Genomic DNA, 12,003 nt, shown 5'->3' on the forward strand with positions numbered 1-12,003 from the left:
AACACTTTGTCTTATTATTAATTTCTTCTTTTTGTTCTCTCTCTACTAATACCTTTAGCTACTGAATAAGATTAATAATCCCCATACTTTAGCTGCAGAAGTTTAATAAGCAAAGTTTAATTAAAACAAGAGAGGCACAATAAACCTAAAGGGTTCAGCCTTAGCACTGCAGATTCTAGTAATTCTTTTCTGGTTTGTTGTGTGTTTTTAAAAATTGAGAAGTGGAGAAGGCTGGAATAGAATTTCAGCTTTTTGTATTTAATTGAACTAGCATGTGCTGATAAGTAATAAGTAACCACGACACAGTGACTAAATAAATTGGTTTCCTCAAGCAGTGATTCATTCACTGTCTTTCATTGCCATCAAGTCAACTGACAAATTCTTTTTGTCAGCCTAAAGGAGAAATGTTCAATAGTGTAACAACCTCCTTTTAATTCCAACCACAGCAGTCTTTAAAATGTGTTGAATTAATACAAATAAAAATGCAGCATTTAAACAAAAGTTGGACTCCTCATTGACTTACAAATAAAATCTGCAGAATCAGTTATCAAGAAAGCATATTTCAGTGACCCAGTGTACTTTTCTGGAAGAAACATCGCTGATGATAAGCAAGGTACTTTTGTACTTTTGCAGAAAAAAATTGAATCTGGACATCAAGTCATCAGAAGGAATTCTGGACATCAGGAGGAATTTCTTCACAGAAAGGGTTGTTAAACATTGGAGTGGGCAGCTCAGGGAGGTGATGGAGTCACTATCCCTGGAGGTGATCACAAAATGATCTAGGTGACAAAGTGGTGATCAGTCAAAAGTTGGGCTACGTGATCTCGGAGGCCTTTTCCAACCCAAAAGTTTTTCTGACCTTACTATCACATAGTCCAACAGCAGTGTGATAGAGTAGCCTTGGAGGGATGCTGCCAAAGGGATACTATGGGCTATTATAACTTGCACGTATAATTCAGACTGCATTTGTCAGTCGTCAACGAATTATGCTTATACTTAGCAATTTTAAAAATTTTATTCCTTTCAGGTTTTTGATGCTGAAGAACCCAGCTGATCCCAAACCCATTTCACCAAAGATAACTGGGGTCTTTGGGAGCATATGCTTATAGAGGAGATGGCAGTTCAGAACTCGTTCTTATGGCAGGCTCCTTGTGGCATGGCTCTTTCTTAGAAACCTTTCATTGACTATCTGCATGGCAAGGCACATAACTTCAAATGTAATAAGAGTTTTTAGACAAAATAATCTTGCCACTTGGCTGCTTAAGTGTTAAAAAAGGCAGTTTCAAATCCCAGAAGGCATCTTCAAAATTTTTGCACAAGAAACCATGCCTACTATAATTTTTTTAATCAGTTTAATCAGTATTTTTCCTTTGTCAAAACTCTTAATTCGTCACACCAGCACCCCTAATTAAAGCATCAGCCAACATTGGCTGTAATACAAAGAGAAAGGTTTGCTTTTTATTTTCTATGTCCTTTAAAGAAGAGTGAATCTCATCACATTTAAAACTCTTCAAAATATATTCTTAATGTCGCTGTGGTGTTAGGACAGGTTCTAACTGTAGCTCCTGCTCTTAGCTCAGCATCAGACCAGCAAACAATATTGAAAATACTCATTACTTATGACATTTCTCTCGAACACCTGTGTTTTATGCCTACAAGTATTATTGCTGCATTTTCAGCTAATTATTGCTCTTTTCTGTTGTGTTTGTGCTTAAAAATAAATATTAACCATGAACAGGCTGTTATTTGTCTCTGACATTTATCTAACCTTCTGATTTGCCTTTCCATCCAGTTGTTATGCAACTTTGAGGCACAGTTCTGCCTTACACAGCATTGGTTCAAGCCCAAAACACAATAAAGGACGGCTCTACCTGTGCATCAGCATTGGTCATGTTGTTATTATAGCTTGACAACTTTTCAACTCCTAATGGTACTGACCAGTATCAATACAAATGGCACACTACCTTCTCAACACAGAAAGATGGTTCCTGCTCGTTGTAATCTTCCTCTTCCATGTGTGCTGCTAAGTTATGGACATAATGCCTAATTTGCTGGTCATGTGAGTTTTTGATGACTCTACAGAGTTTCACAACAAAGCCAGAATGAACTGAGTTAGTGCAAGTATCTCTTTTTTCAATCTTGTGTATAATGTCAACTCATTGTTGTCACCTGTGAAATCCCATACCTTGGTTTCCTTTGGACTTACATTTCTTTCCCTCCATAAGCTCTCTTCCTAGACTTTATTTTTGTCTCTTCTTACCCAATGGGTGATATATGTATTTTCTAATTTTTTGATTAGAATAAAACCTCTGACTCATGTTGGCTATTAAAAAAAGTTATTCAGTACTCAAGGTTCTCAGAATAAAAGGCTCAAATACCAACTCTAATTGAGCTTACTTACATTCTGTTGAGACCAGAGGATTTTCACTAATTCTGACTTAATTATGTTATTTTTAGTAAATGTCCATGCTTTTTCTTTCTGTAGCTTTTCTTCTGTGTCAGTCATTGGATGCTGTTGTGTCTGTCTTCTGGCAGACTGAAAAGCCCTGTGTTACCAGGCTTGTGCTTCCTAAGCCATGCTTAAGAACAGTGATCAATGTATCCACTAACCTGCTTCTAATAAGGTTAAAATGTGGAGATCCTTAAAAATCTTCCTCTTCCTTCTTTTTCCAGTTACTTAATTCATCCTTAATCAGGTCTTCCAGGAATCCTCTCCAGCATTCTGATGTTCTCCTTGAACTGAGACACCTAAGGCCAGCAGGGACCTCAGGAGGTCTCAGCTCCAATGCCTCCACCTGGCTTAGTCACGGAGTCAGACCAGGTCTCAGGGCATTATACCACGGGGGCTGGAAACCCTCCATGAAGGGAGGCAGCACCAGCTCCCAAACCACATAGCCCAGCTGTGTCTTCTGTGGAAAAAAATTTTCCCTTATCTCCAGGTTCTCTGTCCTTGCTCAGCTTTGTGCCCAGCAGGACACAGGACCTTATCCACAGGCCTGTCCCGAGCCCTGGTGGCATTGCTTCTGGAATCCATCTGAACAGTGCTTCTGCCCCAATTGCATGGGAGGCTTGATGGACCCTTTCTTCTGTGTATCCTGGTCTCTGTGATGGACATGAAAACTAGAAAGATTATTTTATTAGCATTAGCACACATGCCAGCTAGAATGTACACCTCTGTTCTCGACTCCCTGATGAAATTATTTTCTTGTTAATTTTCTCCACTCATGTATGTCCTCCTGCAGTAGTGTCCCACCTTATGAATTGCAACTGTCCTGGATGTGGGATACACAGCATTTTTTGTCAACTCTTTTGTTATAAATGGGCCAGGAGACCTGCTCCTTTGAAAAGCCTTTATTAGTCAGCTCTTTCAAGGGGGAACTCAAGGGGTCGCCTGCGCCGCCGCTGCTCCTGTCGCCGCTCTCGCTTCTGTCGCTGCTGAGGATCAGGTGTCAGGCGAATCTGCTGCTCTCGCCGCAGCAGAGTCGGGAGTTCCGGCCTCGCGGGAATCCCCAAGAACTCAACTGGGCTCGTGTGGTCTAGGGGCGTCACTTCTTCCCAGTCTCTTTGTGGTTATGGCGAGGCGGCAGAAGCAGAATTCAGTCCTTAGGTAGCTGAGGGTCTTCTCGGTGTTGTAGTGTCTCCCTTTTATCTGGATTTTGTGCTGGGTCCCGGCTTTTGGGTCCGCTTGCCAGCAACTGCACTTCGGTTTGGAGCGATGCACCATGGAAGTCCTTGGATTTTCCTATTAGGCGGGGCCGGCAGTTCGAGGAGCCGGCGGGAATGGCGACAGCCTAGCCCGACGGAAGGGGAGGGAACCCGGGGGTTTAGAGGGGGTATACAACTTGGAATAAGGTTTTGAGGGTACAAATTTTGGTACAAACAGCATAACTTCCTTAACAGACAGGTTACAACTGGCATAACATTTTAAACAGCATAACTTTCTTAACAAATGACAGACTGTGTCAAAAAAGGGAATTTCTTACATTTCATTCATTTCATCTTTGATTTTATTTTTGTATACCCATGGTGAAAACTACTCACTCTTCCTGATATCAAGCTCTACAGTTAGAACAAATGAGAATTTGAATGAATTGCACTGTGGAGCAAGGCAATCCTGAGATCTCCTTTACTGAGCTGGTCAGATAAGGCATAGAAATTTGAAGTCCTGTCCACAAAGCTACTCAAATGTCATGCTAACTATTGGAGCGAATATCCTTTTATAGCCTGCTGTTCTGTTGAGGTTCCCACCTTATTCTTTTTTTTTCCACAATAAAATGGGCATCAGACATCCTTTTCACTGTGTCTTCATGATGTCTTGCTCTGCTCTCAGTCAACTCTCTGGTGGTAGTCAACTTCTTTCATACCTATGAGAGAAAACTAACACTCTCTTATGGGTAAACTGATAATCTATAAAACTTCTTGTTTTGGCATATTAATTTTGGTCTTGAAGACTTGCCTCTAAGGTGCCTAGAGGTGTTGTGCAGTTGCAGTAAATACAAATTTAGTAAAAGAACTCATGCACCTCCACAGGGCAGTTGCCTCTGCAGTCGTTTCAAACTAGTTATTATCTTTTTACTTTTCCTGCACCTGTTTCTCATGTCTCCTTTCTCCTGTCTTTCTGGTTTTAGGTTATGGCTCAATCTCCCCATGAAGGTTTTTACTAACAATGTTTTGATCTCTTAGACCACCCTATATGCCTTCTCAGATAACTAGAATTTTTTCTTATATCTTTAAAATACAGCCAGTTCTTGAGGTAATCCTGAGGCTTATATGGAGGAAACAATTAGAAATAGCATCCTTACCTGCCAGATATTCTTTTTGACCCTGTCCCTTTCATATCTTTTTTTCTGTTCGTTCTCTGTTTGAGAAGAACAGTCTAGTTTTAATGAGCCCTATCTCTCCCTCAGCTAATGAGAAGAAAAAGAATTTTTGTTGTTCATAGCCAACAACTCTTTTATTGGTAGTAACCAGAGGTTGTTGATATACTATGTGGTTTATGGGGAAAGAGATGTTGAAGAGGGATTTATATAGATGAAAGAAAGAAAGAAGGAGGATATATTGTTTTTACAGAGAAGTGGTTTTATTTGTCACCTAAGTTATTCAAAGAAGTTGGTAGTAAGATTTCATGGTGTTTTAAATATAATATTGTCCTTAATACAGAACTGAACAATTCCAAGATGCATTTAATTTTAGAAAAATATACTTTCATAAATTCTTAGGGCTGGTAGAGTATAGTAGAATTTCTCTCAAAATTTGGAATAGAAGTTTTTCTGTTGTACATATTTTACTTTACAGTGTTCAAAACACATTTTGGTACCCAGGTGGTGCAAAATTTCAAGTAGAAAGAAAGCTGAAGTGCCTAAGTAGTAAATAACATTAAAAAATATTAAATGGTCTGTATTTCTACTAGTCAGTAATTAAAAACTGAGGGAGACTGTTTACAGCAGCCTGGCACCCTTTTTTTTTTTCCTTTTTTTTTCTTTTTTTTTTTTTTTTTTTTAAGAATTGCATGCTCCCCATTGGAGTCTTTGTTATATGTCCGAATGTCCCCTTCTGTAGGATGTCCTCTTCTTCCACATGACTGGCCTATTCTTCATACTGTATTTCTTGCATTTATAGATTATTATATAAAAATAAAATAATTTCCTAAACAATATTGTGCTTATTTATAGAGTATGATGCTCTGATTCAATATTTCAATTACTAAAATATTTATTTTGCTGACACTGCTAATGAATACACTGCTGCTGTATTTAGATAGAAGTTTCATGGGCTATCTGCAAAAGATCAGGAACAGATTTATAAATACTTTATTAGATTGCCTGAATTTGTATGCTAGTCATGTTGGAAAATTCAATTGAGGTGTGATTTCTTCTGTCAATTCTTAGGTATGTTGTTATTTCAGGTCTCCAAAATTTTTTTGTGGCTCAAAAATGCAGCAGAAGTGTTGGCTTGTGAAGATTTTAACGACTACAAAAGCCTGTTTCCATGTGGCTAAAGAGGAATAAAAGCACACTAGTACTGATTCCCATGTGTTCATATATGCTCAGTGTACATGTTCAAATGTACATAAACAAGAAGGCTCTCCTTTTACCCGCAGATAGAGGTAACAAAGGTTCCTCTTGGGGAAGGAATAACTGAAAAACAGTATGGGACACTGGATGGGTGAGTTTGCTGCATAAAAATTCTTCAAAGAAAAATCAGAAACAACTAATGGCCAGTATTGATGAATTTAGTGGTTGCCAATGTCTTCCTCAAATAAATGTTTTCATTCCATGAAAACCCACTGCCATTGTGAAAGCTGAGTGGACTCATTTGTTGAATATGCCTGAACTAAACATTCATTAGGAAATAGGATTCTCTTCTGAATCTCTGCCTTTTGCCATGAGGGTCAGAGAGAATCACAGATACCACAATGAATTGTTTGTTTCAGTAACTGCTTAATAGGAGTCTCTCTATAGCTGTAGTAGTGGGGGCTGGAGGAAATAATAGACAAGACATTGCAAGAGATTTGGTCGACATTTTAATTTCTCTGTCTGTAAATGGAAAAATTTTAAGCGAGGGGATAAGATTGGTTTATGTATTTTCATGGTAGGATATGAGCAAAGCAGGATGTATTTCTTTAGTAATAACATCACTTTATGTCACACCAATTAATGTGCAATTTTTAAAGAGCTAATGAAACATTACAACATGAGTAAAACTGCTCCCCAGTGAAGATGGGTTGAGGAAGTTGACACCATTCAGCCTGGAGAAGGTTGTGTGGAGACCGCATAGCAATCTTCTAGTATGTTAGGGTGGCCTACAAAGAAGCCAGAGAATTGTAGAAACAGGACAAGAGGCAATGGCTTCAAACTGAGAGTAGGTTTGAATTAGATAGATTGGTTAGATACTACAAGGAAAATTCTTTACTGAACAGTTGTGTCACTGTAACTGTGGTACAGCATGGGGAATTTTGCATCTGGTACTCCTTAAACTGACATTTCCTCTGGAGCAAAAGTCTGTGACATGGTGTCTTATTATCTTCAAAGCTCTGAAATTTAACAAGGGCAAGTGCCAGATTCCACACCTGGGATGGGACAACTCTGGTTGTGTGTATAGACTGCAGAATGAGAAGCTGAAGAGCAGCTCTGTGGACAGGCTGATGACAAGTTGAACATTTGTCAGCAACGCCCTGGCAGCCAGAAGGACCCCCATGTCCTGGGGTGCATCAGGCACAGCATCACAGCTGGGCAAGGGAGGGGATTGTCCTGCTCTGCTCTGCACTGGGGTGGTGTCACCTCGAGTGCTGGGGGCAGCTTTGGGTGCCACAATACAAGAAAGACATTGAAGTGTTAATGAGTGTCCAAAGGAGGATCACAAGGATGATGAGGGGCCTTGAGGGAAAGCCATGTGAGGAGTGGGTGAAGTCACTTGCTCTGTTCAGCCTGAAAAAGAGGAGACTGAGGGGAGAGCTCACTGCACTTACATCTTCCTTGTGAGGGGAAGAGGAGAGACAGGCACTGATCTCTCCTCTGTGGTGACAGTGACAGGACCAAAGGGAATGGCCTGAAGCTGTGTCATGGGAGTCTTAGGCGGGATATTAGGAGAATATTCATCCTCCAGAGGATGGCTGGGTACTCAAACAGGCTCTACAGGGAAGTGTACCAAACACCAAGGCTGAGAGAGCTTGAGAAGCATTTAGATAATGCCCTCAAGGCACATGGTGTGACTTGTGGGGATGGTGCTGTGCAAGAATAGGAACTGGACTTGATGATCCTGATGGGTACTTCCAACTCAACATATTCTATGATTCTGTGACTCTAATACATGTGTGCATCATGGAACTGTACATTCATCTGGTTTTCCCAATGACATTTTTTAGCAGAGGAAGTTAGTCCATTTCCTGCATGTACCATTTCTATAATGTATCAAGTTGCTAAATTATGGATAAAGTTCCAGAATTAATTTCTTGCTAGGTTGACATGAGTGGTAAAAGCCACAAAATCACTTTTTTTCACTACTTAGAGGTCACTGAGGCCTTTGGAAAATGACAATCCTGGACATGCATAAACCTGGTTAAGTCTTTGTAAAATTCACACAGCAGTTTGAACAGATCTCTGAAGGAGCTAACTGTGCTTTCTCATCAAACAAAAATGGATACTATACACCCAAGAGTCACTCCTGGCCACTTAAGTGGAAAGCAGTACTTAGAGAATTCAAATAATGTGTACCTGGAAAACATGTGCATAATTTGATGGAGAGCTCATTCAGGCCTTGCAACACTTTTCCTGAGGGGATTTTCTGTAAGACAGAAGGACAAACTGAACATCTTGGCAGGCTCTGTTTGTAGTAATGTTCCTTGCACTTTAACAATCAAAACAAAATTGTAATTTTAGCAGAGATATTACAGAAATTAGCATATAAACAAATGCAGGAGAAAGACAAGAAACTGTTCAGGCTGTTTTGCTTCTGATATCATTTTCTCAAATGAGTCGACTTTTTCTCTAGGGGAAGCCAAATTATTGCATATGAATGTGAATAAGAATTGACAAACTCTTCTGTGCCTGTCGCAGTCGTTTGAGAAATGTCCAGCTTCCTCTTTCCTTCATCTTATATCAAGAGGAAAAATTGTTGAGAGTAGGATCTGAAACCCAGAGGTTTCAAATGTCTCCTTCTGACCAGTAAGTCTGATGTCAGTCCTCCCAGGATTACATTAACTCTTATGGTTTCTTAGGTCTTTGTGGTGGCACATTTGCACCTCAGGAAAGCCTCTAACCTTGAGTGCACCACCCAGGAGAAATACACATAAGGAGCTTTGTAGTAAATTTTATCAATCTGTCTTTCTAATCTCCTAGAAGAGATATGACCTCGTTCTGGCTTAACTGGTGTTTGCAGGTCCTCTATATTTAGTAAAATTTGCAGCTTTCACAAATGCAATACTTATTCACTCTAAAATGCTATACAAGAATGACTTTAAATAGAACCAAGACTGACAGAGTTCCTTTTCTGTGAGTTCCTGGGTACCTCTGAAAATATAGGCCATCTTTCACTCCTAACTCTGCCATTCAGATTCTGTAAAAGATTTACTGTTGTCCAAACAAATTTGAGTGTGACTTTTGGGGTAAGTTTCCTTAAAAATGCTGAAATCTGTAAACACAAAAATGCTGTATCAACATCCAAATACAGTTCATCTAGTCCCATGTTCCCTTTATTTCCCTATCTTAGAAGTCAAATGACATGAAAAAACTGTCCATTTGGCCATATTTTATCTTTAAATCCTTGGTCTGATGCTACAACCAAGCAGAACAAACCTTTGTGCCAGCTCAAGGAGGTGCTTTCTGAAGGCTGAGCAAAGCCAGTGCTTTTCCTCTGAAGAACTGCTAACAGAAGGAAATAAAAAGTTCCAAAAATTCCCTAGTTCAGTTCAGCAAGTATTTTTCCTAGAGAAACCTCTATACAGTGAACTGACACTGCATTTCAACCATTAATTCTTGTAGTTTTTGAACTTTCTTCATATTTTTGTCTACCATTTTTTTCCCCCATTTGTCAGATTTGTATGTATGAGATGGTAATTTGAAAGACAGCTTTTTATCTGGGAAAAGCAGTATGGCATTTATTAGCTTTTCTATGCAGGAAATTTGAGAATGGAGTCAAACTCAAGCATGATGAATCAAGATTTCAAAGATCTTAAAAATTACATTCTGTAAAATGTTTAAATTTATAGTTGCTTAAACATGAAGTATGTTTTATTCATTTTCTGCACTTTTAACCTTGGGCTGATGTCTTTAACCTCTTCTTCACAGATGAGACTAAAAGCTTACTTCGGAAATTTGAACTCAAAACAAGAATTTCCATGTCTGCAGTAGCAGAAGATTTATCAACATAACATTCTGTGATATTTGTGATAAAATCACACAGTTTTCTTCAAGCTTGGCAGTTAGCTCCTTTAGTGCCCAGACTTGTATATCGATGTCAACAGGCTGTTACTGAAAATTTTCCAGGCAGATAAAATCAGTGAAGATTAATGAGAGAGGTATTTAATCCAGTGCTTTGCCCATCTGACTCTTGACACTATTTGGATGTTTGAAGGATTATGTCTGTCTATTTTTTTTAATTTTTAATTTTTTATTTATGTTATCCCCTCCCCCCAAAAATTTTCTTGTTTTCTGCTTTCCGAAAGTGCATGTTACAGAGTGGAGAGCATTTCTGCTTTCCTCAGTTTGGATTTAGAGACACCTTTACCTTAAATTCTGTCACCTTGCACTAGTGCTTGCTTTTCTTTTGCTGCAGTTATGCTTTACCCTGCAAGCCTTTAAGAGTTATGGCTCTCTATCCTGTGTTTGTTTTTCTTCATCTGCTAGTTTTTCTTCTTGAGCTTATGAGTCTCCGAACTGTCCATCCATGGTTTTTGCAGTGGCTGCCACTTCTCCCTATATGTGTGGGTGCCTTTTTTTTGTTTGTTTTTGGTGAGGTGGTTTTGTTTTTGTTTTTGTTTTTGTTTTGTTTTTTTGTGGGTTTTTTTTTTGTGTTTTGTTTTCTTTTTTGTTTTGTTTTGGTTTTTTGGTTGCTTTTTTTTTTTATATTTAAGAAAAGTTGATGTTGATGTGTCTTAATTGTAGAGCCTTCCTCTGCCTGCCTTCTGTACACTCTGCCCCAGCAGCAATCTACATAATTGTATCCTGCTTTACTTAGAGTCACTGTTTACTTGGCCAACTCCAGGTCTTTCTGGACTCCTAGTGACACTCTCTGAAATCATTCCTGTACACAGGGGTGGTAGGGTTCTTTTGTGCAGTAACCTTTTTGGGGAACTTGACAGCCCTAGTGTCATCCTGAAGGTTGTAAGCAGAACTGATGGGGGCAGGCATGGGGAGGCATTAGCAATTTTACTTTTTTACATGTTAGTTGTGCATTTACCTTGATCCATCTCTCACAACTGTTGGAGGTTGAGCAAGATTACAAGAGGTTATGCTACAACAGCCAAAGAAGAGGAACAACATCTAGAGAGGACCACACCTGGAGCGCCTGGTCCTGGGCTTCCTCTGCCAGGGTGGCATGAACACACTGGAACAAGTCCAGAGAGGCGCCACAAAGATTAATGTAAGGCTGGAGCACCTCTTCTAAGAGGACAGGCTGAGAGAGCTGAGAGTCTTCAGCCTGAATAAGAGAAGGCTGCGGCTGATCTTCTCAAGACGCATGAGTATCTTACAGGGAAGTCAACAAGATGAAGCCAGACACTCCTCAGTTGTGCCTAGTCACAGGACAAGATGTAATTGGCCACAGACTGAAAGACCGGAATATTCATTTAAACATAAGGAAACCCTTTTTTCCTGTGTGGGATTCTGAGAAATGGGACAGGTTTCTTAGAGTGGTTGTGAAGTCTCTATCCTTGAAGATACACAAAATGCAGCTGCAAACTCTCTTCAGCAACCTACTCTAGCTCAGAAAGTGAGCTAGGCTAGCTCTTCTTCAGAGGTGTCTCTAGTCTTAGCCTTTCTATGATCCAGTAACTTTTCTAAGCATCATAAGAGAGAGGGATTTATCATGCTTTCATTTTATCACAGTGAAAATTTTCAAGGGAATTTTCTTGCTTGCAAAAAAAAAAAAAATATTCTAGGACTGCCCTTTTACCCTGATCTGCTTTTCAGATATGCTGTAAAGGATTCCTGAATATTTTTCCGAGGTATGCCAAAACTCTGTACCCACAAGACATGTTTTTTGAAGAAGGATCCACAAAACATTTGCAGAAATGTGTGGTCCTCATCTGCATTTTTTGAAAGCAGCTAAGACGCCTGGTTGGTTGGTGATCTTGTTTTTATTCAGTCTCATTTTTGAAAATGTTCCATGTGACAATAACTTCACCAAGAGATACTCAATGAACTTAAAAAAAGTTTTGAATATAAAAGTTATATTATCAAATGGTGGTTTCAAAGAACTAAATAGGATTATGAACATTACCCTTCTTTAACAATGCCCTAAATTTTTATCTCCTTATCCCTTTCTCATTGCTTTATCTGTCAAGAC

The sequence above is a fragment of the Sylvia atricapilla genome, chromosome Z, assembly GCF_009819655.1.
Source record: "Sylvia atricapilla isolate bSylAtr1 chromosome Z, bSylAtr1.pri, whole genome shotgun sequence".
In the NCBI taxonomy this organism is placed as follows: Eukaryota; Metazoa; Chordata; class Aves; order Passeriformes; family Sylviidae; genus Sylvia; species Sylvia atricapilla.